Below are 27,729 nucleotides of genomic sequence, written 5' to 3'. Positions count from 1 at the left end.
ATAGGTCTATAACTCAAGAATGTCTAAAGGGATCTAATTCAAACTTGGTACAGATATGCATAATGATGTAAAGATTAACCGATTCGATTTTTGGGGTCCCGAGGTCAAAGGTCAAAGGTGAGAGGTCATGTCAGGTAAAAATGTGAGAACTTGTGAACAGCTGAAGGGATTTAAATTAAAACTTGATACTGGTATGTATAATGATGTAAGCATGAACTGATTAAAATTTGGGGTCAATAGGTCAAAGGTCAGTGGTCATGTCAGGTAAAAATGTGCTAACTTGGGCACAGATGAATGGATTTAAATCAAACTTGATACAAGTATTATAATGATGTAATAATGTGGGCGGAGGCATATCAGTCGACGTCGTGATGTCGAGGAGTGCCGTTCTAGTTTATCCATGCTTCCTGTATCCGCCTGAAACACTCTTCTCGGAATATTGTGCCAAATATCCTGTCGTACATTGCACAGTTCTGTAAGGTTAGTTTGGTTCCTCTTTTTATTCTCTTTCCAGGTAATCCCATATGGCCTTGATGGGACTCATGTCCAACCTCTGGGGTGGCCATTCGAACACTTGGAGCACACCAGCTGTAACATTGTTCTCCAAATAGTGTTTTACTCTTTTGGAAGTGTGTTTTGGATCATGATCTTGTTGGAAAATGAATCCTCTTCCTACTAAACGATTTCCAGTCGGAAATGCATGGTGCTGCAGTATCTGCTTGTACTTCTCTTTCGTTAGCGTCTCATTGATTAACAAGATTTCCTGCACCAAAAGCTTAGATACAACTCCAGACAGTCACAGAGCCTCTCCCATGTTTAACAGTAGGCTGCAAACACTGTGTGTAGTAACGTTCGCCAGGTCTTTGGTGTAAAAACTGGCGCCTCTTAGGTTCAAAAAGTTCAAACTTCGATTCATCAGACAAAAGTACCGCTCCCATTGTTCAGTCGCTCAATCTTGGTATTTCCTTGCAAATTTCAGTCTTTTCACCATATTCTGTGATCCCAGCAGTGGTTTCTTTGCTGCAACTCTGCCATGGAGACCTGCTGCAACCACACTTGTGCGCATAGTGCTGGAAAAGATGTTCATGTTCAGGCCTTCTCTCATTTCATTTGTCAACTGTTGACTTGATTTTCTCCTATCGCATAAGCTGAGTGACTTCAAGTGTTTGTCCTGTCCTGGGGAGGTTCTTCTCTGTCTTCCTTGCCTTTTCTTGGCTTGTTTCTTTCAGGCAATGCAAAGTGTACCTCACTTGAAGGATATTTTCAGCTTTTCTGCTATTTTCTTCATAGTGTGCTCTTATTCTTGCAGAGATTGGTTCACATACTGTTCTGTTGAAAGTTGCTTCCTTGGCACCATTTTGTACTTGGCACCGTTGATTACTTCAATATAATTCATTATTATTAATTTTACAATAACATACAAACTGCTTCCTGTATATTTTCTTTGGGGTAAGTGGATATTACTAGCACCTGATAATTTAATATGTATAGCAAAAAATGAAACTTTTTCAATTTCCTATTTCCTATTTAATATGTAAATTTCCTATTTTCAATTTTCAATTATCTACCTACATTGTACACTTCTAATAAGCAAGCTCCCTGGAAAGGCCTCCAGGACGGGCAGCACAGACCAACCCACAGTTGCGGCACCAAGGAGAGGTGAATAAGTGAAGCAAAATGAAGAGCGAGGAGCGATTGCCTGTGTACAGCCCCTTTTACCCCCTCCCCTGTTGCCACATCCCGGACCTTTGAATGTTCTTTGATCATGGCCTGTGTTACGTGGTCCCCTCGGTGAATACCTGGTCTCGGTGACCCCCGGACCGTGAGAGGAACTCCGCCAGCAAGCTGTATTATATATGCGCTTTCGCCACGCAATCCATATGAATTTCACCCAGGAGACAACTGATGTTCAAGGATATATTTCCAATGGTAATGATACCATACAATTTCAATGACACAACCACGGAGATTTTCCCCGAGCAATCAACAATACACAACCCTCAACAATTCCCAATTCACAAACACTTCCCTATGAGTAAGATGGCCATCTTATCTATGTGTGTCCGGGTGAGTACTCACAACCCCCTTTCGGTCTCTGCTCCTCACAATGTCTCTGGGCCCCTCCTGACCAAGATACTGGTCGGCGTCTCCGCACTCGAGCGGTTGAACGAACCCCGGGTGGACGTTTCTCCACCGGGCAGGTATCGTACCAGGCACCGTGGCTGCAGCCCCTCGTGGCCACGCGAAGCGGGTACGGTAGAGCAAGCCAAACCCCACGCCGCTCGCAAGGCGCGTTAGGCCCCAACGTGCGACCCGCACGCGTCTGTTTAGACGGTGCCGCGAACGATGCCAGACGCGGGGTCGATGCACGGCCCCACGTCAACTTGACGTCTCCACCGGGCAGGTACACGTCCCGGTGATTCCTCTCGCCAGACAGGCTTCGGAACGCCGCTTTTCCACGCAGCGCAAGGTCGATCCCACCTTTGGTCGGCGCGGGGCGAGGAAGAATACTACTCGTCCCTTTTCTTCCTCGTGTCTTTTTTCCTTCCGTTTCCGGTCACTTCCGTTTCCGGCCACTTGTTCAGAAGGGCTCCTGACCCTCCAATCACAACAACCCTTAATATACTACACACGGATAAGCAAAGACCTGAATGGTAATTCACATACATTCACATAAATATGTAACACTCCCCCCCTTCAAGAAAGAAAGTTTGAACCCAGCGAAAACTTTCTTTGCCGGCCAATTTGGAGAAACAAACCAGATAACTCAACCCCCCCACATTATCAGTTCCCCCCGGGCACAGTTATCACTTAACAATAAAGCAACCCACATTTCACCACACCCCCTCCAGATTATTCCCTCTGGACTAAGCACCAGCAACGACATTGTCCCTGCCAAATCAAACTCCCTCTCATGACCCTCTGACTTTGACCGTCAGTTTCTTGTGAATGAAGGTTAAGGGGTTGATCAAAGATCCAAAGTTAGGCAACTCGATAGCACTTTTTCCGGGAGGCCAAGCCGAGTATTCACTACATGGATGCCTTTAGGAACGCGGAGTTCACGGTTAGTCCGTGCAGGAAAGTTCTCTACATGGGCGCCTTGAGGAACGTGGAGTTCACGGTTAGTCCGTGCATGAAAGTTCACTACATGGACGCCTTTAGGAACGGCGTTCACGGTTAATTCGTGTAGGAATCTTGGCTCGGCGGCTCCGCCGCCTTCAGTGCTTCAACTTCTCAGAACTTCCCTAATAATTATGGTGGGACCACTTGTCCCTGTAGTCCCATGAATAGCGGTCTCCTTCTCGGCCACTACTTTGACAATCCTTCCTTCGGGAGCTGCTGTAACTCAGGGAGCCTCCATAATAATATTGATTGCGGCCACCACCAAAACTACCGCCCAGTTGTCCTCTCCTGTAGACCTCTCGACGCCTACGAAATGCCTTCCCTACTGTTATGGTCCGACCCTCCAAATCCTTGCCATTCCAATTCTTCTCTGCCTCTCTGGCATCTTTTGTGCTGGCAAACGTGACAAAGCCGAACCCTTTTGACTGTTGCGTTTCCCAGTCTCTTACCAACCGCACTTCCACCAGCGGCCCATATCTGTTGAAGACAGAGGTCAGAACTTCTTCCTCTGTTTTGAAGTTCAGTCCCCCTACAAATAACTTGGCACTTTTGTTGCCATCCCGAGCTGGTGTGGTGTTATTTTCCCTGCTGGGCTCTTTACCAACCCTCAGGTTACCATAAACTTGACCCCCAGCCAAATCATTCCCGATAACCACAGATACACCCTCTACAGGAAGCATGGCTTGTAAGCCGACGGTGACCGGTCCTGACACCAAATCGGACTCCAAATGGATGACATGAAGGGGAGCACTAACACCGCCCCCGATCCCCTGTAAACGAACCCTATCCCCCGTTGCCGTCTCCTCGGACCATGGCAAAATGCCTTCAAGCATTAAAGATTGATGGGCCCCTGTGTCCCTCAATATCCTAACCGGTCTCCGGTTAGTCGAGGCTCCATCCAGTGACACAAACCCCTCTGAAATAAATGGTTGGTAACCCTTTTGATGGCGATTTCTTACGCTAGCCATCGCATTCGGAGTTGTAATAGTCGGACTCCGCTCTGGGTTGTCCCTTTTCATGAGGTAACAACTGGACATCAAGTGTCAAGGTTTCTTGCAAAACGCGCAAGTAGGCCCGGAGGAAAAACTCGTGGTCTGCCTCGGGCCCCCTGAAAAATAAATTTGTCTTGGGCCCGCAGCCCTCTGACTTCGAACAGGTGGGGTATCCGCGTTGTCCCCATAATCCTCTCGAGGCCGCCGCCATGTATTGTCGTTCTCCGCACCTGCTGTTCCCCACCTCCCCTGCGGAGATCTAGGCGAGGAGTTAGGTTCGTGGACCCCTATTCGGTGGGTTAAGGCATAATCATCTGCCATGGTGGCTGCGTCCCACAACTTTGGTACCTTCTTTTCCTGCAGGTACACTTTGATGTCCTCGTGGACACACTGCTGGAATTCCTCCACCAGGATCAAGTCCCGCAATGTTTCGAAGTCTTTCCCGACTCCTTTTGACTCACACCACCGATCAAACATGTTTTCTTTCACTCTGGCAAACTCCACATGGGTCTCACTCTCCCTCTTCCTGGCATTCCTGAATTTTTGCCTGTAAGCTTCCGGAACCAACTCATAGGCCTTGAGGATGTGCTTCTTCAGTACCTCATAATCTGCACATTGGTCCATTGGTAGCGCCGAATAAATTTCCTGAGCTTTCCCCACCAGCACACTTTGCACGAGTATGGTCCAGGCCTCCTCCGGCCAGTTTAATTGTCGAGCCACTTTCTCAAAGTGTGGAAAAAATTTCGCGACTTCTTTTTCACTGAACGGTGGAACCAGCCTCACATGTCTGCCCACATCCCAGGTTTTCTGGTTAGGTGTCGACCCCGTCAGCAAGGGTGGTGCCTCTCCCCGTTCTCTCATTAACTCCAGCTCCTTGAATTTGATTTCTTGCTGAAGCTCCATGTCACGTTCCTTTAATTCCCTTTCCGCTTTTCTCTCCTCTGCTTCGAGGTCCCTTGCAGCTCTCCTCTCCTCCGCTTTTCTCCCTTCTAACCTTTCCTGGAGTTCTCGTTCCACTCTCCTTTCCTCTGCTTCTGCTTTCCTTTCTTCTTCTTTTAACCTTTCCTGGAGTTCTCGTTCCACTCTCCTTTCCTCTGCTTGCTTCTCTTCTCTCCTCTCTTCTGCTTTCCTTTCCTCTTCTGCTCTTTCCTTTTCTGCTTTCCTTTCTTCTTCTGCTCTTTCCTTTTCTGCTTTCCTTTCTTCTTCTGCTCTTTCCTTTTCTGCTTTCCTTTCTTCTTCTGCTCTTTCCTTTTCTGCTTTCCTTTCTTCTTCTTTGATCCGTTCCTGGCTCCGTAATTGCAACTCCAGTTTCCGGAGCTCAACGTCTTCTGGTTCTTCGGGTAGCCACTCCCAGGCTAACTCGTCCCATGTTCCTAATCCCACCATAGATTGTATCACCGTGGCCTGCAACTCTGCCTTCCTCAAATTAGTTCGGACCTCCAAGTTAAAATGTTTGGCCAATTTCAAGAGGTCCGACTTTAGCAACGCTCGGAACTGTGCCTCACTCGGGGTTACCCCAAAGTTCTGTGCCACAAACGCCATGGTGCCTATCGTTAACACCTGTTAACCTTCACCCAAGACTTTACCCCAATTTCTCAAAAATTTTTTTACCAATTAATAATTAATTAATAAATTTTAATTAATAAAAAAAATTATTATTTTATTATTTTATACAATTTTAAATCCCGGACGTAGACCCAATTGCGAAACCGCAAATCGTAATTTGGACGAGCCCCCAATTCTGTTACGTGGTCCCCTCGGTGAATACCTGGTCTCGGTGACCCCCGGACCGTGAGAGGAACTCCGCCAGCAAGCTGTATTATATATGCGCTTTCGCCACGCAATCCATATGAATTTCACCCAGGAGACAACTGATGTTCAAGGATATATTTCCAATGGTAATGATACCATACAATTTCAATGACACAACCACGGAGATTTTCCCCGAGCAATCAACAATACACAACCCTCAACAATTCCCAATTCACAAACACTTCCCTATGAGTAAGATGGCCATCTTATCTATGTGTGTCCCGGTGAGTACTCACAACCCCCTTTCGGTCTCTGCTCCTCACAATGTCTCTGGGCCCCTCCTGACCAAGATACTGGTCGGCGTCTCCGCACTCGAGCGGTTGAACGAACCCCGGGTGGACGTTTCTCCACCGGGCAGGTATCGTACCAGGCACCGTGGCTGCAGCCCCTCGTGGCCACGCGAAGCGGGTACGGTAGAGCAAGCCAAACCCCACGCCGCTCGCAAGGCGCGTTAGGCCCCAACGTGCGACCCGCACGCGTCTGTTTAGACGGTGCCGCGAACGATGCCAGACGCGGGGTCGATGCACGGCCCCACGTCAACTTGACGTCTCCACCGGGCAGGTACACGTCCCGGTGATTCCTCTCGCCAGACAGGCTTCGGAACGCCGCTTTTCCACGCAGCGCAAGGTCGATCCCACCTTTGGTCGGAGCGGGGCGAGGAAGAATACTACTCGTCCCTTTTCTTCCTCGTGTCTTTTTTCCTTCCGTTTCCGGTCACTTCCGTTTCCGGCCACTTGTTCAGAAGGGCTCCTGACCCTCCAATCACAACAACCCTTAATATACTACACACGGATAAGCAAAGACCTGAATGGTAATTCACATACATTCACATAAATATGTAACACCTGGCACTGGCCAGTGGGGTGGCATGTTGCTGCCTCCATGGTGAAGTCAAGTTATGCGGATGTGGTGTCACTGCCCAAACCAATGACAACACACCTTGCAGTGCACCAATGGCAGCATGCCCTTGGGGTTCCTTGTGATAGCTGGTGCTGTCGTGGATCCTTGTCTCAGAGCCCTGGCCGCTAAGGGGGTATTATCGGCCCAAACATACATGGCAGTCATCCAAATCCACCCTCTCCTTACCTTGCCTTTGTGCCTTGCCAGGTTTACAGATCGGACACATACAAATTACCATACACTTTCCTATATCATCCCTTTGTCAAATACTGCCCCTCAGGGCATACATAAAGACAGAACAACTTCACTATAATGGGTCCCTGATTACATACACTGTTCTAACCTAAATGAATACACAGACAACGCTAACTTAACATGCTATCCAATACATACCCCTTCCAATGTAACAATATATATGTGTATGTATATACATGTATGCCCAATTGCCTGGTCCTGATGCTGACAAACTACTGTTAAAGTGGAATGTCTGAGCTGGCTAAGCAATGTGCTGGTACTCTCTTATGCAGGCACACAAATGGTGATACGAGCGGTTACCGCATTGGACGTACAGTGCTTTGTACATATGATAATTGGCCCGAACCTAATCTGGCCTTTATCATATTGTTAGGTGTGTGGGGGTAGGTAATGAAATACCTTAGTCGAGATAGGATTGTATAGATTACCATGCTCCGAATGTCGTGTAAGAACATCTTGATGTAAATAAGTAAGCTCCGTGTGTTCGGATTAAGTGTGAAGTGTGGCCATACGGAGGGTGGCTCTTGTGCTATGTAGCTTAGGGAGTAAGAAGAAATCCAACCCTGTCCGTCCTACCTCTTGTGATCTGACCTTTGTGGTTATAATACATCGGCCTGCGATAAGACAAAGGCTGTCAGGAAACGAACTCGGCCTGACAGAAACCCATCACATTTGCCAATCAGCAAGGGAACCCCTCCCCCGAATGTTCTCGATGGGCGTCAAGAAAGGCCGTGAGTCCACGCCCTGAAAGGAACGATTGGTCATGGACATGGACTGAAGTGGTGGGGCGCGGGGATTGGTTAGAGTGTGACGTCATCATGGAACGTTCGAGGACGGGAAAAGAAAAGGCAAAGCGTCCGCCTTTTGGGTCTCTCTCTGTCCTGGGCTATGCGGCAAGCAGTTGCATTTCCTTCGCTCTCTCTCTCTCTCTCTGTTCCAGCATTTGTGTGGGTTGGACGCTTGTACCTCCGGCTCTCGGCTGCGGCTGGTTTGTGTGCGCTCCTGGAAGTTTGGGATGGTCGGAGCTCGGTGCAGCCGAACGAGAAGGACCGAGGGAGGAGCTCTTTTGCCTGGTTGCCTCGCGCGGGCGGCTGGCGGTGGACCCGACTTCACGCCAACGCGAGTTTTCCCGTGCAGGGACGCGGGACCTGTTCTATGTTCAATGTCAGACCAGAGCTGAGTGCCGGCAAAAAAGGGGGATTTTATTTTGTTTTATTTTATCATTCCCTTCTCTGTATACGAGTCTGTATGGAGGATCCTCATCAAGGAATTATAAATCTTACCTCACCTTTGATTTTTATTGCCTGCATTATTTTCATTAAACCGTTATTTTTTTCATTTCCAATTTCGTGTGTAAAAAAAATAACCACCTTTAGAGGCCATTTTTCCCCGCAAAGCGGGGGTTGGCCTTTTTCGGGAACTGTGGTTGTTGTTGTTTTTCGGTCCCCTATTTGAAGCAATGTTTTACGGCCGGATGCCCTTCCTGACGCCAACCCTTTTTGCCACCTTTAACGACAAACAGGGAATTACCAGTGAACTGGTACTCAATTAGCCGACCTCGGAAGGATGACAGGCTGAGTCAACCCCCCTGGCGTTAATTCAGCGATCGACCGGGATTCGAACCCAGGATCCTTGGTTATCCTAAGCCGGCACCCTAGCCGCTAGCCCAACACCAGGGATAAATATAGTGTGTGTGTGTAGATAGTGTGTCTTGTACGTTTATTTGTTTGTGGTTTTGGAAAACCCTCACCGCGTCCATCCGTTCAAATAAGAAGAGGGACCTCCGTTTCACTCGCGTGCCATAAAGAGATAACACCGCCATATTTTCAGCTCAAATGCCTCGGATAGAAAGCTCATTTAGGCCATCCGTCACCCAGGGGTCTTAACCCCGGGGATGCGACAATGTTAATTATTTAATCAGTTTTGATCAAAGAAACTAGAATAACTTCTTCTTCACCTCCTCTTCCCTTTATAAGGGGTGACATCTGATGGATATGATCATATGAACCCTAAAGATAAGAAAGTAGATGTCCCATGAACTCTTTAGTTACTCCCCGATCCGAAACCTCTGTCCCCTCCTCACCAACAGCATAAGCCCAGGGGTCATAAAATCCTGATCTGCCACTCTATCTCACCCTCTCTCTGTTCTCTTCACCCTCTCTTTTGTTCAATGTCATCTACCATCTCCTTGGAAATCAGCCAACATTACCGCTTTACACAACAAAGGAGCAAAAACAGATCCTTGCAACTACAGACCAATCAGCCTGCTCCCAATCCTCAGCAAGGTCATGGAATCCATCATTGCTTCTGATATTAAATCCTTCCTCTTCTCCAATGGCTTGATCTCTGATCATCAAGGAAATCTCATTTCCTTTCACAAAGCCCGAAACAAGTGTGTGTCCACCCTCAGGAGAGCCAGGAAACAATATCTCTCCGTTCTCAAGTCCGAACTCTCTTATCTGTCTCCCTCTTCCAAATCCTGGTGGCGTCTGGTCAAATCCGTTTCTGGTGTTTGTTCCCCCTCCATCCCCTCCCTTACCTCAAACGGCTACACAGCTGACTCCGCACGTGAAAAAGCTGAATGCCTCAACTCTGTGTTTGCCTCTAAATCTTGTGTCCCAAACCCATCCCTCTCTGTACCCACCATACCCAGTCGTACCCAGCTGCTCCTGACTCCATGTCCTTTCCTCCTGACAAGGTGGAAAAGTTTCTGTCAACCCTCGACTCTGATTCTGCAACTGGACCCGACGGCATCAGCCCACGGGTCCTAAAATCCTGCTCTGCCACTCTATCTCACCCTCTCTCTGTTCTCTTCACCCTCTCTTTTGCTCAAGGTCATCTGCCATCTGCTTGGAAATCAGCCAACATCACCGCTTTGCACAAAAAAGGTGCAAAAACAGATCCTAGCAACTACAGACCAATCAGCCTTCTCCCAATTATCAGCAAAGTCATGGAATCCATCATTGCTTCGGATATGAAATTTTTCCTCTTCTCCAATGGCTTGATTTCTGATCATCAATTTGGTTTCAGACCAGGTCACTCTACTCTGGACATGCTGCTTCTGCTGTCTCAACAATGGATGGAGGTCCTCAATGCCAAACAGGAAATTAGAGCTGTCTCCATCGACATATCACGTGCCTTCGATACGGTCTGGCATCCCGCTCTGCTCACCAAACTCTCCTCCTTTGGTATCCATGGAAATCTCCACGCATGGCTGGCAGACTTCCTCTCTAGTCGTCGTCAACGTGTGGTCCTGATTGGGTTTCTCTCATCTCCTCTTCCTGTTCAGGCTGGAGTTCCCCAAGGCAGTGTTCTGGGTCCTGTGCTTTTTCTGGTCTTCATCAATGATCTCTCTGACTCTCTTGAAAATCCTCTCTATCTCTTTGCTGATGACTCCACTCTCTGCCGCTCCATTCCTCTTCCCTCAGATCGGCAGTCTGCAGCCTCCTCACTCTCTGAAGGCTTGGACAAAATCACAGACTGGTCAAACAAGTGGAACATGTCTTTCAATCCTGACAAATCTCACACTCTTACTATGTCTCTCCGAAAAGATCGACTGGACAACCCTCCCATTTACTTTCTCAACAATCCTCTCCAAGAAGTTCTGTCGCTCAAGCTTTTGGGTCTCACTATCTGCCATGATCTTTCTTGGGAAAACCACATTTCCAAGCTGGCCTCCAAAGCCAGTCGCCGACTGGGCATCCTCCGTCGTGCGAAGTCCTTCCTCGGCACACCTGAGCTCCTCACCACATACAAGGCTTTCATCCGCAGCTCAATGGAATACTGTTCTCCCCTATGGGCCGGTGCTCCTGCCTCACACCTAGCTCGGCTTCACGCTGTTGAAATCAAAGCTTTCAGAATTATTGGAATCTCCTGCGATGAAGCTATCTCTGAGGGCCTTTCACTCACTCACCGCAGGCAGGTAGGTGGTCTTTCTGTCTTCTACCGACTCCTCTCCGGCCTTGCACCCCCAGCTCTCTCTGTGCTCTGTCCCCCAAATATGTATACATACATACAGACTGACAAACACTCTTCTAGTTGACTCTGCCCGATGGGCTATGCCGTAAAAAAAAAAAAACAGTGGCAGGCCAGCATCAGTAACCAACATGGACGCCATGCGGGATTCTGCAGTGGACAGGCCCAAGAAGTCCCACCGCTGGCGCTCCCAGGAGCTGGGCATCAAACCAACATCAGTCTGGCGTATCCTCACCCAGGAACTGAAGCTTTTCCCATACATCATCTCCATTAGGTATAAACGGAGTCAAGATGACATGAGAAGGAGACTTGATATGTGCAATTAGCTCAGTGATAGGATGGAGCGGTACCCAAACTGGATCAACCTGATGTGGTTCAGTGATGAAGCCCATTTCCACTTGAACAGTGCCATCAACAACCACAACAACATTTTCTGGGGGGCACGATTTGTCACTTTGTCACGTCACTTCGGAATCAGGATCAATGCCTGTCTGAACCGCGGAGAGGCACACATGGAGAACGTCAATTACAAGGATTTTGCGTAAATGCCAATTTCAGACCTTGGTCACTCACTAATATGAGGAGTGACTTTACTGCAATAGCAATCAGTGATAGAAAATACTATGTCATAAGCTTTCAATAAATGTTTGGTTCACGTTCCTGATGTTTCTGTTTCTTGGTAAATAAACGTTTAAAGTTGTGTCACTTTCTGAAACACCCTGTGTGTATATATGTATATATATATATATGCGCAAATCACACACACACACACACACACACACACACACACACACACACACACACACACACACACACACACACACACACACACACACACACACAAAACACACATGCACGCACATTATCCTCACATATACGAGGGGCGTTTAAGTAACCTTAAAATATTTTTCACAACTTGTTTATTGCATGTACGTGCAACAACTGTTATTTTTCAGCATAATCTCCATTGTGCTCAATGCATTTTTCCAGCGCTTTACTAAATCCTGGATTCCTATAGAAAAAAATTATATTTTGGCTGCTTGTGTAGCCATTCGTGCACCGCCTCTTGGACCTCTTCATCGGATCGGAAAGTGATTCCACCAAGTGGCCCAAAGATGTGGTAATCTGAAGGGTTCAGGTCTGGCGAGTAGGGCGGATGAGGAAGACACTCAAAATGCAGGTCCTCGATTGTTGCAGTTGTAGTGCGGGCAGTTTGGGCCGAGTATTGTCATGCTGCAGCAAAACACCGGTAGTGAGTATTCCATGACGTTTTGATCTGATTGCTGGTTTCAGATAATTTTTAAGGAGATCACAATATGATGCACTGGTGACTGTGGTCGCTCTGGGCATGTAATGCTCTACAAGTGGGCCTCGGCTATCCCAGAAGAGCGTCAGCATCACTTTTCCAGCGGACGGCTGTGTGTGGAATTTTTTGGGCTTCGGTGAAGTTGAATGGCGCCACTCTTTGCTTGCCCTTTTCATTTTTGGCTGCAAGTAGTGAACCCAGCTTTCATCACCAGTCACTACGCGCTCTAAGAAAGCTTTGCCTTCTGTTTCGTAACGTCGCAGAAGTTCATCACATGCGTCCACTCGCCGTTCTTTCAGTTCGGGTGTGAGTTGTCCAGGCACCCAACTTGCAGACACTTTGCGGAACCCCAGCACGTTGTGAATGATATGGTGTGCTGAACCATGGCTAATGTTCATTTCGGAGACCACTTCATCCAGCGTAATGTGACGGTTTTCCCTTAGCACACGCTCAACTCCTGCAACCATTTCTGGTGTGTCGGCTGTGTGAGGCCGACCCGAGTGAGCAGCGTCTGCCACACTGGACACTCCACTTTTAAACTTCCTGTCCCAGTCGCACACCTGCTGCAGCGATAAACATGCACCACCATATTGCATCTTCATTCTGCGATGGATTTCACTGGGATTCACACCCTCACTTCCCAAGAAACGGATGACAGAACGTTGCTTCTCCTTGGTGCATGCTTCTAGGGGAGCCGCCATCTTGGAACTGCTCCACTGACATCAAACGCTCAATGTTGCGAGATCTAAAACAGGCAAAACATGACTCTTACTCATAGATATAACATATGTCGTCTACAACTACACACATTACATTCTCGAATTTATATCACCATTTAAGGTTACTTATTGACTGGCCCTCATAAATATATATATATATATATATATATATATATATATATATTATATATATATATATGTCGGATTGGAACTTAGGACTTGGGACTCAGAAGACTCAGATGAAAGGAGCAACGGATATATTTATTAGAACTCGAGTACACAAGCTTGAGGACAGCAAAGTTGTATTGAAACTCACAAAGAATGACCAACAGTACAACAAGATGCTCTGAAATAATTCAATTAACATTGCTTTATATAAAGAAAGTCAGGGGTGGAGTTAGCTCACAAGACACAGAGACAGAATGGGCTCATTGGGCCTCCCACCATAGTCCCATCCTGTTGTTCAGTTAATTAAAGGAAGTTCATCCAAGGCCAGTCATGGGTTAGCTCTGATAAGGAGATGGTCAGCATTATGTGGCAACATGTTTACAACTTTCTGTATAGAAGCTAGCTTGGGAAAGTACAAAGGGAGTGGACACTCATAAAACTGTCAGCTTGCAAGATAATGGAAAAGTCAGGAGAAAGGCAAAGAGAGATAACAGTTGCCTCCAAGGCCTGGGAAGGGGAACTAGAGATTGTGCCCACGCAGGCCAGAGCACACAGGCAGAGAACTCCTTATTAGGATATTACACATCCTCAATGCACAAGAAAGAACTCATTAATCATAAAAGAGTACAGTAGTAAGTCAAAACAAAACATAAAATTGGTTATACTTGGTAATTGGTAAAGCAGCAAGGATATACAAAGGGGGAGGGGCATTACAGCTCCCTACATACCGCCCTTTTGGATCTAAGATACAAAGTTATCTACGAGCCAATCAAAGGCCTTTATTTCAAACAAAACAGAAAAATCATTCAACATATCACGCGAAGGCAGCCCCGTAAGAATGTCCCGTACCGAAGCACCACACAAACTCAGTAGGATGATTCGCGTCTGTATGTGAGTATGCAATGTAAGGCCGTAAAAGCAGAGTGATCAAATGGCACACAAAATCCACCAAGAGAGGTGGGAGAGACAGTGTAAAGGATTCACTAAACGTAACGTACCACACGAATGCACCCCAGTGAGCATGTCCCGTACCCCCGTACCGCACAGCGCACTCAGCAGGGTGATCCGCGGGTGTGTGGGTGCAAGTGGGTGTAAGTGGATGTATGATGTAAGGCAGGTGTAGATGGGTGTATGAGGTGAGACCGTAGAGACATGAAGATCGAATAGCGCGCCAAATCCACAACGAAGACCTCTGGTTCCACCGGGGTCCACACCCAGGAAGATCTCCGACCCACCCTTGGTCCACAGAGGTGCAGCCGGACTCCTCCCCAACTGGAGCTCGCCCAGGCTTCCCCAAGTGAAATCCTTGTAGATCTTCAGCGCTCAATCGATATTCATGTTCATGAGGTCTCTTACGTGCTGGTGATCTGGGGAAGACACAACATCGTCAGTATCAGGTGGCTCAAACCTATGGCCATGAAATAAAGCATAACGATCCAAAGGTGGGAGAGAAACTTCCTTTGGATCAAAGTCGAGATCGTCCGAGGCGATGCTGCTTGCTTCGCTGTTATCCACGGGCGAATCTCCAAAACAATCAGAATCGGAACTCAGAGTATTTTCACGATCGAGTTCCTCTCCATCCGGGCTTGGGTTCACAGCTGGGTCCAAATCCCGGACTGGGTCAGTGGCGTTTGACTCACTGTGGGCTTGTGAGACATGGGGAGGCAAAGCCTGCATTGAAATATAAACATCAGTCGGGGACCCTCGCAAGTGGCCCACATCATCATTGGTAACATCATCAGTAACATTATTCTCAGGTGGCGTAGGCCTGCGGCGTGGACGGCCACCCATAGTCATAGCCACGGCATGGCATATCGTGAAGAAACGAGAGGAATCCTTCAGGAAATCGTCGATTTCTTCATTCGATGTGTCGGGGCCCAGTTTAAACGGCCTCCTGGTAGCCTGAAATGCTTCGAGGTCCGCATAAGTGTACTCGACATCATTATCGGTAATATCAACAATGGAAGAACAATCTTCGGAAGCGGAGATCTCATTGTCGCGGCCCAGTGGCTCGTCCGGGTCGTCGTTCCAGGATCCGCGGTCTGCAGTCACGTCGACGGCCAGTGTGTCATCTGGACCCGCGGTCAGCTTTTCAAGCATCACCATGGCCTTTTCTGTTGTCGTCTTCAGTGTCCATCCTGTGGAAAACTTTCTCACACACGCAAGGACTAAAGCCTTGATTATCACACAACAAACCACGATTCCAAGGACTATTGCCAAGGCGGTTAGTACCCACTTTACAATTGTGCCTGTCCACCCTTTGAACCAGTCGGTAAGCCACTGGTGGGAGGCTTCCCGATCCAGTCGATCCCTTGTCAATGAGTGAGCGCTTTCCCTTAACGTTATAATAGCAGCACTGACGCCCTGTGAGGGGTCAGGAATAAAAGTGCAACATTTACCCTCAATTATCCCACATACCCCTCCTCGTTCTGCCAATAGCATATCTAATGCAACCCTATTTTGCATAACCATTGTACGCAGATGGACAACTGTGTCCAACATTTCGTCGTGTGCTGTAGCGGTGGCGTTGGCCACAGTTTCTAAGATTAACGCAATTTTGTCAATGCGGTAACTGCTCATGACCGTCCCAGCCCATGGGAAAAAGAAACTAACGGCCTTCTCCCAATCAGCGCCATGTAAGGTGGTGGTGCCGTCGTCGTTCCAATGGGTGCTTCGTTGTGTCCTTATGAGTGCGGGGGTATTATGCAAGTGTTGTCGCATTTCCATTTCTGGGAAAACTGATCCTAAATAGCAACGTCCTCCCCAATTATCAGGTAAATATGGGTAAGCTTTGTTCCCGCATACAAACATGGTTCCGTGTGGAGCCACTAAATGAGTGGTCATGCAAGTGCGACGGTCTGCGATAGTGTTTGTTCCGTTTACCCCTTCCCATGCCAACTGGAGGTGTGTGAGATTATGTAAGGGCGAACTCGTAACATTTACTAACAGCATGTGTTTCCCTTCCCTAGGGTCCGCAAGGAGGGTAGCTCTACACACAGATTTGCCTACCGTTATTTGGCCCTTTCCTTCTAAGCAGAGAGCCCCCCTAGCCGGTTTAACCCAAACCGGCGCCGGACGTTCCTCAAAGTGTTGGGACTGGATGGGGGGCGAGTACTGGAAAACTCGTTTACACGCAGTTCCGTCAGAACCTTGGCTTGTCAGGGTTGTACTAAGGCATTTGGTGTCTAGTGGCTTTGAGCACAAATCATTGAGTGATAGGGGTAACGCTACCATTGGTATTCCTGTTGTTCTGGTGCGGGGAAGGTGCATACACATCCAACACCGTGTCCTATTCTGTAATGTGGCCATATGCCGTGCGACCTTCCAGTATGTGTTCTCCTCTGGCTTCTTTCTTACTTCCTGGGCAGGCGGAGTCTTAATGACGTAAGCGGCGCAACTAGGTCGAAGGTAAGATGTGGTTCCATTTGGGATTGTCGTGCGAGGGGGCCATATTCCACATTCAAGTATCATTGTTGTATCCGGACCAATGGGGGCATAATGCAACAAGAGGGTAGTATTCTCAACACCCTTGCCCCATCCATATCCTCGGGCATGTCGGCCGCTTATGTTCTCATATGTTCCATTTTCCACTTTCCTAACCTTAGTCAGGACTAGGCGTGTGCTTGTCATGCGTGCCTGCGGTGTGTTATTGTGTACCACTATAGCTTCCGCCCATCTTACAGATAACCACTTAAAGCTCGTTTCCAGGTTGCAGCAATTCACCGCTATTTTGTCTCCCCAGTTAGCCGTTATATACTTGACGGGGTAGAGGGAAAATGCTGAATAGTTGTCGGGTCCTGGGTACTTGGGGAGGTCCTTTCTCAGTCGCTCAAAGTTCAAGAGCCTATCTCCGGCAGGGGGTTTGAGGCAGCTACCCAGAATTCCCATCATCATGACCGTCATCGCCGCCCTTAGGAGACTGTGGTGCCCTAGGCGATGCATTGTCTTCGGCAGTGTGAGGTGCGGTGTCTTCAGCAGTGAGGGGTGCGGTGTCTTGTGTGACTTGTGGTGCGGGAATGGACAACTTACAATGGGTGGCGTGGATCCACGAAGGTTTACCCTCGCAGAAGACTGCCGTCGGTGTGACTAGTAGCACCTGGAATGGTCCCTTCCACCGTGGCTCCAAAGCAGCCTTGCGGGTGAAGTGCTTTACAAGCACCCAGTCGCCGGCCTGGAAGTTGTGGATGGCGTGGCCTATTGGTTCAGGCAGCGCCTCTCGTACTCGAGCATGGATGCTGCGTGCCACATTCGACAAGCCTATGCAAAATCTCAAAAGCATGTCATCCATTACTGGCAAAGCAAGGGTGGACATGTCTGTTGGTGCTGAAACGGGCAAGCTCATAGGTCGTCCCATTAATATTTCGTGGGGGGAAAGGCCCGTAGTGCGACCCGGGGTGGAACGAATGCTCATCAATGCAAGCGGAAGAGCCTCTGGCCACCTCAAGCCTGTGTCTGCGCAAAGTTTCGCTAGTTTATTCTTTAAAGTTTTGTTCGTTCGTTCCACAAGTCCTGAGGACTGTGGGTGGTAGACGCAATGGAAGGATTGTTTAACGCCCAACGCCTTCAGGATGCCCTTAACCACCTGCGCCGTGAAATGGCCTCCTTGATCTGACGAAATTATCTGGGGAATGCCAAATCTGCACATAAAATCCCGCACGAGGCGCTTCACTACTGTCGGAGCATCGGACTTGACGCATGGGTATGCTTCGACCCATTTGGTGAACGTATCTATGATCACCAACACATAGCGAAATGACATACTTGGTTCCAATTCCGTAAAATCGAACTCGATAGTTGCGAACGGCCCACTAGGCGGGGGCCGTCCCCCATCATGTGCATGTCTCGGTGGCGCCCCTCTATTGTGTTGCTGGCAGACCACACACGATCGGCACACTTCGGATACAATCCGTGACAGTCCTGGCGCTGCCCAAGTGTAGTCTATCTGTCCCATCACCCCCCTCTGGCACACATGACCATTCTGATGAGCCATGCGTGCCAGCCAAGGCAGTAAAGCCTGGGGTGCTATAGGTTTTTCATCAAGGGTCCACATTTCCCCTGGCCCAGGGCGTATCGCTCCTCGTTTGAGCCAGACCTCGTGTTCGGCCGTCGGTGCAGCATTTTGCAAATTTATGATATCGTCCTTAGTTGGTGTGGCGGGTGGTCCCGCAGTCGGTATGTCAGCAATCTGTGCGGCTGTCTTCTGTGCTCGTGTCACCATCGGCATGTTGCGTTCTATCTGTTGGTTGGCGGCCTTTCCTGCCACCTCGTCCGCCCTTGCGTTGCCCCGGGCAACGTCAGTGTCCGCCCTTTGGTGGCCACGACACTTAATTACCGCGATAGCGCGGGGAAGTAAAATACTTCGGAGGAGCCCTTCTACCAACGCGCCATTCTTTATCACTGAACCGGCAGATGTGAGAAAACCTCTCATCTTCCAGATGGCTCCTTTATCGTGGACTACGCCGTGAGCGTAGGCCGAATCTGTGTAAATGTTGACGGCAAGGCCTTCCGCCAAGCTGCACGCTCTGGTCAAGGCGCACAGCTCCGCCTGCTGTGCGGAAAATGTAGGTGGAAGACGCCCGCTCTCTACCGTTTCGCTATCCGAGCACACGGCGTACCCGGACAACAGGGACCCGTCCCATGCGCGCCTAGCTGATCCATCGACATAATATGTACAGTCGGGATATTCTAAGGGATTGTCCCTTAAATCCGATCGCACCGTGGAGACTAGCTGCACAACGTCGGTGCACACATGGGGTTCGCCTTCCTCAGGAGTGGGCATCAGTGAGGCTGGGTTGAGTGTCGTGCAACGTTCGATCGTGATGTTGGCTGCAGTGATCAGTGCGGATTCGTATTGCATTAATCTAGTGTTAGACAAATGCTGTGTGCTTCGCTGTAACAACAGCGAAGTGACGCAATGTGGTACCCGTAGCGTTACTGGGTGTCCCATAACAATGTCCGCTGTTCTTTCTACTGCGTACCTGGCCGCTGCCACGGCTTGCAGGCACACCGGAAACCCTTGTTCGACCGGGTCTAACTTTTTACTAAAGTAGGCTACCGGCCGCTCCTTATCCCCATGGGTCTGTGTCAAAACTGACTGGGCGAAACCTCCCACGGCGTGAGTGTAAAGGGTAAATGGTTTCGCATAATCCGGGAGTCCTAATGACGGTGCCGTAACCAGCGCCTGTTTCAGCCCGTCAAAACCTCGCCTCATTTCTGGTGTCCATACCAATTCGTCCGAGGCGGTTGATCTGGTTGCCTCGTATAGTGGCTTAGCTAGCAGCGCAAAATCAAGTATCCAAGTGCGGCAATATCCCGTCATACCTAGGAAGCGCAGCAGTTGCCGTTGCGAGTAAGGGCGAGGCAGCTCCATAATAGCGGTCACTCGTCCAGCATCCAATTCTCGTTTGCCGTGCGAGATGGCGTGTCCCAAGTAAGTTACAACCTGCCGCACAAACTGAAGTTTTGGTCTGCCTACTTTGTGGCCTTTGGCCGCCAAGGCCTTTAATAGGGCCAAAGAATCCATTTCGCACGCCTCCTTTGAAGGGGAGCAAATCAACAAATCGTCAACGTATTGCAGCAACACTGACCCTCCCTTCAATTCCACATCCGCTAGGTCGCGGTGCAGCGCCCGGGAAAACAGAGTGGGGCTATCTGAAAACCCCTGAGGTAGTACTGTCCAAGTATACTGGCGCCCCCTATGGGTGAAAGCGAACAAGTATTGTGACTCAGGCGCGATGGGCACAGAGAAAAACGCAGAACAAAGGTCGATGACCGTGAAGCATGTTGCGTCCGGCGGAATTGACATCATGAGGGTTTCTCCGTTTGGAACTAGTGGGTGTATGCCCTGTATCACCTTGTTCACCTCCCTTAAATCCTGTACAAATCTCCATTTGTCCTTTGACGGCTTTTTAACTGGCAAAATTGGTGTATTACATGGGCTGTTAGTTTCCACGATAATCTTCTGTTCCACTAGGGATTGAATCACTGGTGCTATGCCTACGTCGGCCTCAGGTCGTAGCTTATACTGTTTTACATTTGGCAAGCGCATCCCCGGCTGCACTGCTATCACTAGAGGTTCGGCGTCTCGCATCCGTCCAACCTCACCGTCGCTTTTGGGCCATAAATTGTCTGGCACCTCCGCTAGGAGGTAATCCGACTCACCCGGGTCCGTCAGCACTGCCCTCATGGCATAGGTGCCCTTAGGAGGCAACTCTGTCGCTTCGAACACTCCATCCCTCCGTTGTGTCTTGAAGTCAATTGAAAAACCTTCGCCATTTTGGAGCCGTTTCAAAGTCCAGCGGCCTTTCTTACTCCGATAACCTTGTAGGGGAACTTCTCGTAACCTCCCTACCATCCAACCTACACTTTCCGGCGGCCACCCCTTGGCAGTAGTGAGGGTAACATGGGCGGCCGCTCCTTCGGGGTATTGGGTCAACGCACGCTGACTCGAGGTTAGGACTGCCTCGATTCCTATTCCCTCGCGGCCGATCCACATCCGTGACAAGTGTATAGGCGTGCGCTCGCCCAGCTTTTCCTTAACCTTCTCTCGATAATTCTCGTCCTCGCCCGTTGCATCATAGTACGCAGTGCAATGGGGTGGATTATCCTTTAAGGTTTTTATCGAAATTTCGTGCAGTTGTAGCCAATCTCGCAGAACTGCATTGTCCAAACACACATTATCTATGATATGCGTCCAGGTAGCCAGAGCCCATTCATCCATGCGCCACCAATACACGGTGGGGCCGGGCCGAGACAATGCCGTCATTACCAAGTCGCGTTTAGATTCCGCGACGTCTACAAAAACTCCCTCCTCGGTACATGAGATCTGACAGCCCAAGCGGCACAATAAATCCCGTCCCAACAAATTCGTCGGGGCGGTAGTGGTCATCAAGAAAGCATGTTTAGCCTCCAGCGGGCCGCATGTTACTCGCACTTCCTCCGAAATAGGAAGCGCTTGGGGTAAACCCGAAACACCCAGTATTTGAACGTTCCTGGCCGTAGGGCGCAAAGAGGGCAATTGCCCCTTGTTAATTGTGCTGCGAGTCGCACCCGTATCTACGAGAAATTCTAATTGTCTTCCCTCCACGTCCAACATCATGGTTGGTTCCTCTGCCGGTGTCATGGTCAAGAGAGGACACTCCTTGGGCGACTCGCCAGCGTCCCGTCAATAGGTCCCTCTATTGTATTGGGGCTGAAACCCCTTACGAGCCTTTGGGCAATCACGTATCCAGTGTCCCATCTGCTTGCAATAATGGCACGGTTCTTGCGGAACCGGTGGTGCGGAGGGCATAGGTCGTCCCTCTACAGCGCCCCTTCCGCCCTGCCGGCGTTCTGGCGGCCCCCAATGTGACTGGTTCACTGGTTGCCACTGCGGCGGGCCCCGAGGCGGGGCCCAGTTCCCCCTTGGTCCATTCTGCATCCCACAATTGGGGGGTGGTCCGGGGTTTTGGAGAAGGGGTCTTGGTGGATACCAATTTTGGGGAGGGGGCCCTTGCACACTCCAAGTTTGAGGGTTTTGAGGAGGAAGGGGAAGAGGGGGAGGTATTGTCCATTGTTGTTTCACCTCGTTCATATTAATTAGTCCAAAATCTTCCTCAGTACAACCGTCGCAGTTTTCATTTTCGTTGTGGATCCACTCTCCGTTGGGGAATTGGCCCTTATAGAAAAGAGGATAACAACTCCTCCTATGTTCCTCTGGACCTCGAACAGGTCCCCACTTCTGGCACTGTTCGTGTACGTAGTTCTGACTCTGATCCCCCTTTTTATTTTGGTTAAATTGAGCCCGTTTCTCCTGGACGAACATTTGCAATATTTCCTCCTTAATATCCTTCTTCTCCTCTAAGGAGGAGCCCGGGCATTGTTCCAGTTTGTCGCATAATTCGTTGGTTGTCATTCCCTTCCAGCCGAAGAGGACGGTCTGTACCTGTTTCTTTAATACCGGCCGAAGCCCCTCGATTAGATATTGATTTACCAATGGTTGAGGTAGCCCTACCAGCTGCATCGGACCCAGTCCTCCCCAGCGCGCAATGGCCTTTTCCAACCTTTCTCGGTACTCTCCAATTGGTTCTCCTGCCTTTTGTTTTATGGCCCCAATTTTTCCCCAATCCGGACCCCCTGCTGGCAACAGCGCATGTTCGATGGCACCCAGCAGCCGGACCTTCAGTGCATCCCATTGCACTAGTGTTATCTGGGGGTTTGCACCCACCGCCCTTGGATCGGCCGGCGGCCAGTGTGCCCTTAGTCTAGCCCTTTCCCATACTTTGGGTGGGAGCACGGATACTCCCATATGAGTTATGTCTCGATAGTCGCACTCGCCAGCTATAAACCAATTCGACATGGTCGGCACTATCTGCCGTGGATCCTCAATAAGCAAATGTTGAATCCTTTCCCGCATTACAGTTAAAGAGGATTCTTTCCATGGTACCCTTTCTCGAACCCCCTGTCCTTGGGCGTCAACTCCGATAACTTGTACGGGGCACAATGTTTTTCTTCCCTTTATTTCCTGACATTCCAATGGGGTAGTTTGTGAGGTCCTTTTCTCATTACAACCTACCAGTGAGGGGTATAACCCATCCGGTCCTATCGGTGGCGGGAACCCTGCGATGTCGGTCCCGTCATCTATTCCATTAGCCCCGAGTTGTGCAAACAGTCTTTCCTGGCTCGGGTGGTTCTGGGGTATCTGGGGCGCGATGGTAGCGGGGTTATAGGGAGGTGGTAGCAGGGGCGCAGAAAGGATAGGTGGTGCCTGAAACCCCGGGACAGGGTTTAGGTCTGGGGCTGGGGAGGGTAGATTGGTCGCTACCTCCCCTCTCGCGGGGTCTGGGTTTTCAACGAGCGGCATCAGTCGCGCGTTGGCCTGCTTTTCTATTTCCTTAAGCGCTTCATCCTGCTCTTTATTCGCCTGTTTCCTCAGACCCTTGAGTTTTGTTACCTCACCGGCCAAGCTGGCCTGTTTCGACTTTGCGTGTCGCTTCATTGCTTCTTCCTTCCACCAGCCAAAGACTTTCCAGTAGTCCGGCGGGAAGTGTTTCGTGGTCTGTTCAAACTTGTCTAATGTCTCATACAACACGTCCAATTTTTCCAGCGCAAAAGACCCTCCTTCGGGCCACGGTTCTCCTAAATCCTTCGTCAATGCAACCCATGACTTCCCTGGTCTCACAGCATCATAGCCATGCCTCTTAAACATAAAAAATGCTGGGGTATGTCTAAGCGGTTCACCTGCCTTTACTGTCTTATTACCTATACTGTTACCCATCCTAAGAAACCTTAGTTTACCGACGTAGCCTTGTACTCGTGAGGATCTCCCGCCTCGCGGCACAGCTACACTACCTAACTCTGAGAGGCTCGCAGCCTTGTACCCGTGAGGTTCGCCCGCCTCGCGTGGTACGGCCGCGCTACCTACTCTCCTGAGAGGCTCGTCCGCCTACACAGCCGTCTATCCTATACTGTATTTTCCTGGCGTCCTACGCCCTTATAACACTTCTAATCTTACTTTAAATCCCGACGTCTCCCGGGTAGGTCTCGGATCGGGACGCCGCCCTTATCCTTACCCTCACAACCCAGAGATCTATTACCCCTTAACCTCAGGCGCCCAACGTGGGGCACTTTCCCTTACGTAACGTTACCCTGACGAGTCCATAAACAATCAGTTGCCCCAGGACCCAAGCGGTCCGTAATTAAATTTAGGTTCGTGGAACAGGTATGAGCAGGGAACGTAAAAAACGGCAACCGAGCAAGAGAGAGTGGGTTACAATTTGGACTGACCCCCCAGGCTAAAAAGGAAAAACAAAAGAAAACCACAGCTCACCTGACCCGGATCAATTGCCAGCTGGTCTCTCACCACTCCCTTGCCTGGGACCGCGTCCCGGACTGCCCAGACTGTATCCCACCGCTGCCACCAGTTGTCGGATTGGAACTTAGGACTTGGGACTCAGAAGACTCAGATGAAAGGAGCAACGGATATATTTATTAGAACTCGAGTACACAAGCTTGAGGACAGCAAAGTTGTATTGAAACTCACAAAGAATGACCAACAGTACAACAAGATGCTCTGAAATAATTCAATTAACATTGCTTTATATAAAGAAAGTCAGGGGTGGAGTTAGCTCACAAGACACAGAGACAGAATGGGCTCATTGGGCCTCCCACCATAGTCCCATCCTGTTGTTCAGTTAATTAAAGGAAGTTCATCCAAGGCCAGTCATGGGTTAGCTCTGATAAGGAGATGGTCAGCATTATGTGGCAACATGTTTACAACTTTCTGTATAGAAGCTAGCTTGGGAAAGTACAAAGGGAGTGGACACTCATAAAACTGTCAGCTTGCAAGATAATGGAAAAGTCAGGAGAAAGGCAAAGAGAGATAACAGTTGCCTCCAAGGCCTGGGAAGGGGAACTAGAGATTGTGCCCACGCAGGCCAGAGCACACAGGCAGAGAACTCCTTATTAGGATATTACACATCCTCAATGCACAAGAAAGAACTCAGTATCATAAAAGAGTACAGTAGTAAGTCAAAACAAAACATAAAATTGGTTATACTTGGTAATTGGTAAAGCAGCAAGGATATACAAAGGGGGAGGGGCATTACAGCTCCCTACAATTATTACAATCATTACAGCTCCTTTAAGGTTACTTATTGACTGGCCCTCATAAATATATATATATATATATATATATATATATATATATATATATATATATATATATATATATATATATATATATATATATATATATATATATATATATATATATATATATATATATATATATATATATATTGTTATGGCCTGAAGCACACCAAGCCAAGCCTTCAATCACACCGGCTTTATTTATGCGTTATTGCACTCAAAATCTATTCCAATACATAAAGAAAAAGCAAACAAAGAATGGAGAAGAGAGGGAAAAACCAGAGTAGGCCAGCACGAGAGGGTAGGAGTAGGCAGGTCCAAGAGTAGGTCCCAATGCAGGCCCCAGCAGTAGGCCCCAGTGCAGGCCCAGCGGTAGGCCCCACTGCAGGCCCAGCGGTAGGCCCCACTGCAGGCCCAGCAGTAGGCAGGAGTTTAATCCAAGTCAACCGTCAGGTACAGAGGTGGCCGCAGGGGTTGATCTGGCACAAGTCAACCTTCAGGTACCAAGGTAGCCGCAGGGGTTGATCCAGCACAAGTCAACCTTCAGGTACAGAGGTGGCCGCAGGGGTTGATCCGTCACAAGTCAACCTTCAGGTAGAGAGATTTCCGCTGAAAACCCTACCAGCACACGAAAAGGCACTCCGCCATGAGGCCTCTTCCAAAATGGCCACTCTCCCTCCTCTGAATCATCTTCCTGGCCCCTCCCCTGGCCCCACAGCCAATCATAGGCTTTATACCCATGGACCAAAACACTTGGTCTAACTCGCTGGGGGGGGGGGGGGGGGGGAGGGGAGGAAGAAGAAAAGAAAGGTCACAGACCGTAACAATGTACATATATATATATATATATATATATATATATATATATATATCTGTGTTGTCTTGTCTTGTGTTGTCACTGAACTACTCCCTCAAACTTTTGTGAAATCGTACCAAACTTCTGGTATGCACCTATCTCGCCCATCGGCATGTCCTCAGGGTATTTTTTTTTATTCCAATTTAAAAAAAAAACATTTTCAACTTCAATTGTTTATAAAATGTAATATCACGTATATTACAAATACATTTGTGCATTATGATTGTTTGAATTATGATTGGTTTAAACCATGACAAAACAGCAACTCAGGTACAGTCATTTATCTATCTATATATCTACATATCTGGGCAGTGTCTGTTGTCACTGAACTACTCCCTGAAACTTTTGTTTCCGTGGTTGTGAAGTGTTTTTAATAACGTGGTGGTGGTTTTGAATCACGTGGTCGTGAGGTATTTTGAATTATGTGGTGGTGAGGTGTTTTCAAATCACGTGGTTGTGAGGTGTTTTTAAATCACGTGGTGGTGAGGTGTTTTTAAATCACGTGGTGGTGAGGCGTTTTTAAATCATCTGGTGGTGAGGTGTTTTTAAATCACGTGGTGGTGAGGTATTTTGAATTACATGATGGTGAGGTGTTTTGAATTACTTTGTGGTGAGGTGGTTTTAATTATGTGGTGGTGAGGTGTTTTGGATTACGTGCTGGTGAGGTGTTTTAGATTTGGTGGGGGTGAGGTGTTTTAAATTACGTGGGGGTGAGGTGTATTAAATTACTTGGTGGTGAGGTGTTTTGAATTACGTGGTGGTCAGGTATTTTGAATCACGAGGTGGTCAGGTGTTTTGAATTACGTGGTGGTCAGGTATTTTGAATCACGAGGTGGTCAGGTGTTTTGAATCACGTGGTGGTGAGGTGTTTTGAATTATGTGGTGGTGAGGTGTTTTGAATCACATGGTGGTGAGGTGTAATTGTCCCAAACTTGCAGTTTGCACCTACCTCTCCCGTATGTATGTGCTGATGGGTTCTTTAAAATAAAAATAAAAAAGGCTTAAATCTTCAACCTAAATTGCTTATAAAAATGTGATATCCCAAACACGACAAATAAATTTGTGCAAAATAATTGTTTGTATTATGGTTGGTGTAAATCATGACAACACAGCAACTCAGGTACAGTCATTATTCTCAGCTACAACAAGCCAGTTCCTCTGTAGCGAGCTGAGCCAAGCTCATATATATACAAACTACATGACCAAAAGTATGTGGACACCCAAACATCGAACGTCTCATTCCAAAAACATGGGCATGAATATGGAGTTGGGGTCCCCCTTTGCTGCTATAACAGCATCCACTCTTCTGGGAAGGCTTTCCACTAGATGTTGGAACATTGCTGCGGGGATTTGCTTCCATTCAGTCACAAGAGCATTTGTGAGGTTGGGCACTGATGTTGGGCAATTAGGCCTGGCTCGCAGTCAGCGTTCCAATTCATCCCAAAGGTGTTTCATGGGGTTGAGGTCAGGGCTGTGTGCAGGCCAGTCAAGTTCCTCCACACCGATCTCGACAAACCATTTCTATATGGACCTCGCTTTGTGCACGTGGCCATTGTCATGCTGAAACAGCAGCCAAACTTTTGCCACAAATTTGGAAGCACACAATCGTCTAGAATGTCGTTGTATGCTGTAGCATTAAGATTTCCCTTCACTGGAACTAAGGGGCCCAGCCCAAACCATGAAAAACAGCCCCAGACCATTATTCATCCTCCAGCAAACTTTACAGTTGGCACTATGCATTCAGGCAGGTAGCGTTCTCCTGGCATCCGCCAAACCCAGACCTGTCCATCAGACTGCCAGATGGTGAAGCATGATTCATCACTCCAGAGGTTTCCACTGCTCCAGAGTCCAATGGCGGCGAGCTTTACACCACTCCAGCCGACGCTTTGTATTGCGCATGGTGATCTTAGGCTTGTGTGAGGCTGCTCGGCCATGGAAACCCATTTCATGAAGCTCCCGACAAACAGTTGTTGTGCTGACGTTGCTTCCAGAGGC

General features: G+C 48.6%; 1 protein-coding gene across 2 annotated transcripts in view; it reads left to right on the top strand.

Annotated features, from left to right (window-relative positions):
* LOC137434343 (glucagon receptor) overlaps nt 1–27,729 on the top strand; it is a 156,167-nt gene that overhangs the window by 102,589 nt on the left and 25,849 nt on the right. The gene's annotated exons all lie outside the window — the stretch shown is intronic.

This window comes from Myxine glutinosa, chromosome 10 (assembly GCF_964187855.1).
Source record: "Myxine glutinosa chromosome 10, kmMyxGlut1.1, whole genome shotgun sequence".
NCBI lineage: Eukaryota > Metazoa > Chordata > Myxini > Myxiniformes > Myxinidae > Myxine > Myxine glutinosa.
This window is presented reverse-complemented; position numbering and strand designations above follow the sequence as displayed.